Source organism: Chrysochloris asiatica, unplaced genomic scaffold, assembly GCF_000296735.1.
Source record: "Chrysochloris asiatica unplaced genomic scaffold, ChrAsi1.0 scaffold00100, whole genome shotgun sequence".
Taxonomy (NCBI): domain Eukaryota; kingdom Metazoa; phylum Chordata; class Mammalia; order Afrosoricida; family Chrysochloridae; genus Chrysochloris; species Chrysochloris asiatica.
The window spans coordinates 11,598,694-11,606,957 of NW_006408618.1; positions in this window are offsets into that span (position 1 = coordinate 11,598,694).

Here is an 8,264-nt window from a genome sequence, read left to right on the forward strand (position 1 = left end):
CTATGGCTGAGTGATTTACTGAGAGAACTTGCCCGCAATCGTCCACTGATTGCAGAGGTATGTTTAAACACTTTCTTTTTTGAGTAAACCAATGGATGTATGGACTGAAACCTTCATGGTGGTGGTTATATGCCATGCAGTCAGTTCTGACTCATAGTTGACCCTATACAATAGGGTGTCTGGGGTTGTAAATCTTTGCAGGAGTATAAAGCTTCATTTTTCTTCTCTGGAATGACTGGTAGATGCGAACTGCTGACCTTGCGGTTGGCAAGGAACCCTAATAGCAACGTTTTAAAATTTACCCTTGTATACTATTATTATCTCAGTTTTACAGATAAGACAATGGAGGCAAAGAGAGACTAAATAACTTGCCACAAAAGTACACACTTTGTAAGTAACAGAGTTGGAATTTGAAATCAGGTAGTTTGGTTCTATTTACCATGGAATTATCTGGGTTGTAATGATGCTATCAAGTAATTACAAGTAACAAGGTCACTTTCAAATGTGTTCATTCTTGTGCTGCAAAGGGACACTCACTATAACAAGCTCATGTTGTAGGAGTAAAACAGTATGAGATGTCACTTAATCTTCAAGTGTTGGATAAATCCAAACCATGAGAGTGCATTTTGAAATTTGTATATGGTCCTGAACATTGAAGTTGTTATTTAAAATAGAGCTATTCCCAAAATATGTAGTGGATCCTGGAATCAACCCTGGAGTTTTCATGAGCTTGAAGTAGGCAGGATCAAAGGTCCAGTCAGTGCTTTTATACTGACTCACTGAGGGAAAGAACTCTGAGGGAACAGTGAAGAAAGAGGAATGAAATGAGGCAGTTCTGCTCCCAAAAAGATTTACAGCCTCAGAAAACCTGTGCAGAGTCGCTATGAGTCGGAACCGACTCCATAGCATATAACAACAACAACAACTCTGTCCTGTAGAGTTTTTATGAGTTGGAATCGACTTGATGGCAGTGGGTATGGGCACTTTCATCCCATACTGAACACTATCAATGTTTTCACTCATTTATTCAACACATACTACTATGTGCCAAGCAGGCACTGTTCTAGGCACTTAGGACATAGCAGCAAATAAAACAGATATCCCTGCCTTCATAGAATCTATACACTTAACTCCTGACTGATCAACTACCTTCTTAGCCAACATTTCATTTATTACCATAATAAAAAAATATCTGCTATCCAATTATTTTGCATATTCATGACATAACTCTGGCAGTAACAAAAGCTGAGCTGCAAGGGGAGAGTCACACTGGCTGTGATGGTTAAGGCTGTGTGTCACCTTGGCTGGGCCATGATTCTTCGTGATCTAACAGTTCTACAATGGCGTAATTTGGCAGTCATGTAATGATATGGTCATCCACTTTGTGATCTGATATAGCTATTCTCCATTTATGCAACATGCTGATTTTCACATAATGATCTGTCATTAGACTGTGTTGATAAGTGAAGAGTGGGTACATATTGTTTCTTGAGTTATGGTTACATTTCTGAGTCCCAATCCAATTTCTCTCTGGTCGTTTCTTTAAAAGATGTATCTAAAACATGCCCTTTTTTTAAAACATGCAAATTTGTCTCTAATAAAGCTATCTCTAAGATAGCTCCCCATAACAAAGAATCATCTCTCAAAATGTCAATACTGTTGAGATTGAGAAGCCCTGCTCTAATGCAATGATTTTCAAAAGAGCTTGTATTAAATTCCTTAGGTTTTATTTTTAACTTATGAATTTATTAAAACACTTCTAGCCTTCCCCTAATAATTATGTCTTTCAGCTAAATAGCAGATTGGCTCATAAAATAAACAATTTCACCCATAGTACTGGAGAAGGATATCATGTTTGGTAAGGTGGTGGGTCAGAGAAAAAGAGGAAGAACACCAATGAGATGGACTGGCCAAGTGGCAGCATCGATGGACTCAAGCATGGCAACAGTAGTGAGGTTGGCCCAGGATCGGGCAGTGTTTCGTTCTGCTGTGCATAAGGTTGCTATGGGTCAGTACTGACTCAATGGCACCTAACAACAACAGCAACAACTGTGCTCCTTTAAAAACATTTTTTTTTTAAATCATCTATAAGACCAAAAGAGTCCTGATATGGCTTTGTTGCATAAACACTGGACTGCTAACCGCAAGTTTATTAGTTCAAACTCATCAGCTACTCCTCAGAAACCCTATATGGGGTTGCTATAAATCAGAACCAACTTAAAGACACTTAACAACAATAATAACAACCTAGTTCTTAGTTCTTAACTGAGAGTAATTCTGTCTTACACATAGGGTTGCCAAATTCTGAAGATGAAAAGCCAGGATGCTCAGGTAAATTCAAATTTCAGATACATAATTAATAATTTTTAAGTATAAGCATATCATACATTTGAGGGAACTTCAGAAAGTTCTTGCAAAAATGAAATTGAAAGACAATGGAATTTTTCCATGAAAATTTTGAAGCCCCCTCATACTGCACACATTGCACATAATGCAGTTTATTTGGCAATCAGTAAAAGAAGACATTTTTGGTTGTCATAACTTGGGAGGGGATGCTTACTGGCATCTAGGGGGTAGAAGTCATGGATGCTGCCAACCATCCTACAATGTACAAGATAGCTCCCCATAACACAGAATCATCTCTCAAAATGTCAATACTGTTGAGATTGAGAAGCCCTGCTCTAATGCAATGATTTTCAAAAGGCATGGGACAAATCAAAACCACCTGGAAGGTTTTTTTTTAAAACACACATTACCACACCCCTCCCCCATGTGCAACAAATCATTGAGGGACTTATAGTCAAAAAATCTTACCCACCAGTGCTTCTGTGATGAGGAGGTCAAACCCACTATTGTGATTCCAATTCACAATAACCTTATAGAACAGAGTAGACTTGCTCTCTAGGGTTTCCAAGGCTGTGTACATCCTTACAAAGCAGATCTGCCTCATGTTTCTGCTGTGGAGTACCTGGTGGCCTCAAATAGTCAACCTTTCATTTAGTACCTTAATGCTTAACCCACCATGCCACCAAGACTCCTTGATGGATCCCAAGATCTGGAGTAAGACTACCATCCCACAAGGTTCAGCCATGGTCTGTGTAGAGATTAGAGTCAGGAGTGTACCAGGGTTTTCTGGCAATAGAGTTAGGCCAGTGATCAACAGCAACACTTAGCATCAAGGAGAAACCATAGCAACTTTGGACTGATCAATTTTGAGGTTGTCCACTTGGTCATTTTAATAGTTAAAGAAACACTCCTGGAGGGCTAGCTGGGTCTCATGTCAGCGGGACGTTGTCACATAGCACCATGCAGGATCCGGCAGTGTTTCGTTCTGTTGTGTGCTATGCGTCAGAACTGACTTGATGACACCAAACAACAACATTTTTATTTGGTAAATCTGGCAACCCTCTCTAGATTGTGTTGTTATGATTGACTTGGCTTCTTCATAACCACTGGATTTGCTCTTTTATCTCAAAGCCTTGACCTTAATTAAACGTTGATAAGGAAGGGAACACCCTTAATGTAATTAATTGCCACAGAGCTGAGCCACTCTGTTTTCTGAGATGTCTTACTGCACCTTTATCATCAAAGCCATTTTCCATTTGATCCCTTAATATTTGGGGTCTAGGATCACTGTGGTGGTGTCCTGGTGTGGTGTTGTAGAATAAACACTGGACCGTAAGGTCAGTTTGATCTGCAAGATCGGAAGTTCAAACTTACCAGCTGCTCCTCAGAAACCCTAAATAGGATTACCACGAGTCAGAAAAGACTCAACAGCACTTAAAAACAACAGGTAATCCAAAGGTAGGTGGTTCACACCCACCAGTCACTCTTTGGAAACTCTATACAGGGTCACTATGAGCCGGAACTGACTCAACAGCACTTAACAACAACAAGGCAATTAATTCCATTAAGGGTGTTCCCTTCCTTATCAAGGTTTAAATAAGGCCAAGGCTTTGAGATAAAAGAGCAAATCCAGCAAAGAAGCAAAGTCAGCCATAAGAACTCAACCTAGAAAGGGTTGCCGGATTTAGCAAATAAAAATATTGTTGTTGTCCTTAGATGCCATCATGTCGGTTCTGACTCACAGCAACCCTATGCACAACAGAATGAAACACTGCCCAATCCTGCACTGGTGCTGACAGTGTCCCACTGCTATTCATATGGTTTTCAGTGGCTAAACATTCAGAAGTAGTCGGCCTCTCCTTCTTCCTACTCTGTCTTAGCCTTGAAGCTCAGCTGAAACCTGGCCATCATGGATGACCCTGCTGGTATTTAAAGTACCCATGGCATAGTTTATCCTACAATGCCACACCAGGACCCCCAAACAAAACTACATACGTATAGTCACCAGAAGACATGTAGAAGGATGTTCATTACAGCACTAATTGATATAGCCCCAAATGAAAACAACCCTGTTTGTTAAAAGTTGAATGAATAAATAACGTATCTATAATATATTCTACGAATTGAGCTGCGAACCGCAAGGTCAGCAGTTCGACACTACCAGCTGTTTCGCGGGAGAAAGATGAGGCTTTCTGCTCCCGTAAAGATTTACAGCCTCAGAAACCCTGTACAAGGGTTGCTATGAGTTGGAACCAACTTCACGACACATAACAACAACAACAATATATCCTCAGGAGTTCTGGTATGGTCTTGTGGGCGAATGTGTCAGACTGCAAAGTTGTTTGAACTGCAAGGTCAGTGGTTTAAGCTCATCAGCTGCTCTTTGGAAACCCTGTATGCTATGGTTTGGAATCGACTTAACGGCACTTAACAACAATATGGCGCTATAGGATAAGCACTGGACTGCTAACCACAAGGTCGGTGCTTCAAACATACTAGCCACTCTTTGAAAACCCTATATAGGGTTGCTATGAGTTGGAATCAACTTGACAACCTTTACCAATAAAAACAGACTCGCTAAGAGTCTGAATCAATTCTATGGCATTGGGTTTGTTTTAGAAACAATATACTTTTCCATTCCCATAAAGTCCATGGTGTCTGGGTTTTCTTCATTTCCTTTGATCTCTGCTTGGATTAAGTCTGGATCAATTCTAGTCTGGACTCAACTCTGCTATAAAAACTAGCATTCTCTTTCCAACCACTTCTCCCCAAATGGGGTTTTGACTTAGGGGTTCAGTAAACTTGTTGTATACAAGGTCAAGTTCTCTAGAAGAATGTCTTGAGATGAGAATTCGGTTACAAGTGATTGATTGCGAATGTGTTCCTAGGAAGTGAGGGAACAGCAGGATAGTGGTGCGAAAAAAAAGCCAAACTATGGCGCCCTTTGAGGCAAAGCTCTGATCTCAACTGGATTGGAGCAAAAGTAATGCTTCAGAGTTTATCCCATCTCAAGACAGGAGCTGGGTTTTTATGAAGCCTTATTTGTGGTTCACTGAGGATGGGCTGTGCCTTAGGGACTTAAGGAGTCCTGATGCCATGGTGGGTTAAGTGATGGACTGATAACTGTAAGGTCAACCGTTCAAACCCACCAGTCACTCTGCAGGAGTGCCCCCATAAAGATGTACAGTCTCAAAACTCTGAGGAATCGTCCTCCTCTGTCCTATAGAGTCACTATGAGATGAAATCGACTTGAAGGCAGTACATTTGGCTTTGGTTTGGTTAGGGACTTAAAGGCTGAAGGAAAGGGCTGCAGTAGCCCAAGGATTACCAGTGGCCAGGGAGTTGATTCCAACTCATGGCCACCCTATGTGTGTCAGAGTAGAACTGTGCTCCATAGGATTTTCATAGGCAAGATTTTCAGAAGTACATCTCCAGGCCTTTCTTCTGAAATAGCTCTGGGTAGACTCAAACTTTGTACCATTTGATTAGTAGCCAAGTGTGTTAAGCTGTTTGCATCACTCATGGACTGTAGCCCAAGGGTGATTTAAAAACAATAAATCCCAGGTGAGAGTTAATAGAAGCAAAGCTGATAGAAACTGGGGGATAGGCACAGAGAAGCCACACAAGAGTTCTGAGTGGATAACCAAAAGTTCACCAAGATGAAGGGTGAATAACACCTTTATTTTTACTAACCTTCCATTGAAATTTAGCATTTTCATCAGTTATGAACATGGGCAACAAATATGAACTTGAAAAGATTCTACATTATACTTTAAAGCAGTGGTGGAGAACATTTTTTGTGCCAAAAATCTTAACATCGTTCGCGGGCCATACAAAATTATCAACTTAAAAATTAGCCTGCTATATTTGGTCAAACATAAAATTTCTAGAGACTTATTTTAAGGTTGAGTGCTGCGAAACTTAAGGTCAGCAGTTTGAAACTACCAGCCACTCCATGGGAGAAAGATGAAGCTTTCTGCTCCCGTAAAGATTTACATCCTTGGAAACCCTGTACAGGGTCGCTATGGGTCAGAACCAACTCGACGGCACTTAACAACAACAACGTGATAGCTAAGGAGCACTAGTAGAGAAGTGGTTACGAGCCGGGCTACCAACCTTAAGGTCAGCAGTACAAAACGACCAGTCTTTCAGTGGGAGAAAGATAAGGCTTCCTGCTCCGGTAAAGACTTACAGCTTCGAAAACCCTATTCAGAGTAGCTATGAGTCACAACCGCCTCCACGGAACAACAGCACCACCACTATCCCAATGTTATGGCTGGAGTTTTGGTGTGACACTGTGGGTTAATGTCCTAGACTGCAAAGTCGGTTTGAATCACAAGTTTGGCACTTCAAGCTCACCAATCACTCCTAGGAAGCCCTATACAGGGTTGCAATGAGTTGGAACTGGCTCAATGGAACTTATGTTGCTAAGTGATGTGATGGTTGGAGTCCTGGTGTGGCTCTGTAGGATAAGCAACTTTGCAGTCTGGAGCATTATTACCCACAGTACCACATCAGGACTATATAGATGCTTAAAATTCTGTGCTAACTTAGGGGGCAGAAGCTTGTGGTCTATTATGTGCCTGAACTAGAAAGGATTCTACACTATACTTTAAAACCAGGCAGATATAGAACAATTCACAAAATGTTCGGGAGAGAAGTCATAGAGTTATTAAAGTCTGTGATCCCCACCCAGGGGAATTTTAAGCATGGGAGATACATAGAAAGTAGTTTCTAAAGTTCATAATTCAGACTCTAAAGATTTCTAAAAATACTAGCACTCCTCTTGAAGGTATGAACAGTGGCAAGTCCTGGTATACAAGACATGTCCAGCATGTAACATTGTAGTAGACCATGGGAAAGGCTATTCAGCTTGGGTGGAAATAATAATAATCCGAGGGTATTAGCTGGGAATGAATTTTCTACTCCAGTGGGGAAAAACAAAATTTTGTTAGGAAACAATGCTGAAAAAGATACAGGGATAATTAGATATCAATGTAGTACTTTAGTACTGGTATCCTAAAGCTTATGAGAGACAACTCATTAGAAAATGCCTTTATATAGTGACATAGCTGGATAAATTTTTTTGTTCATTAAAAAAATTAACTTATGATGCTCACTTCAGCAACATATATACTAAAACTGGGATGGTGCAGAGATTAGCATGGCCCCTGCGCAAGGATGACATGAAATTCATGTAGCATCCCATATTTTTCTGTGTATGTTGTTGTTACGTGCCATGTCAATTCCGACTCATAATGACCCTGTAAAGGGTTTCTGAGGAATGGCTGGTGGGTTTGACATGCCATCTTGTGGTTCAAATCAACTTTGTAGTCTAGTGCCACACCAGCATTCCAGGCCACACCACACATACTTGATTATCACCACACCATCTCTATGGCTCTACAACAGATGCAGGACCACATTTCTACAATGCAGCAATTATCGACTAACCCTCTTCTAACTGGATTGGCTCTTTGCCTTTGACGTGGTGATATATACTTCTACCAATTACGGGAATTCTGTACTGAGAAATAGTACTCTGTTGCAGCATGTATTACTGCTGCAGCCTTTGGTTACAATTCTCCAACGTCCAGGGCTGAGGGATTGTGCAGAAGACTGGCTGTAAGATTGTAAGGATCATTTAAGGGCATTGGAAAGGAGTATAGGGACACAAACTGAATGAATGCTCCACAATGACTATGTCAAAGTCATCTCAAAACCTTATCTCCTGTATCATCTCACACCAACAATAACAGCAAAGATGAAAAATGGAGAAGACAATAAATGCTGGCGGGGATGTGGAGAAACTGGGACACTCTTGCATTGCTGGTGAGACTGCAAAATGGTCCAACCTCTCTGGAAAACAATATGGCGTTTCCTCAGAAGGTTGAAAATAGAAATACCTTATGATCCAG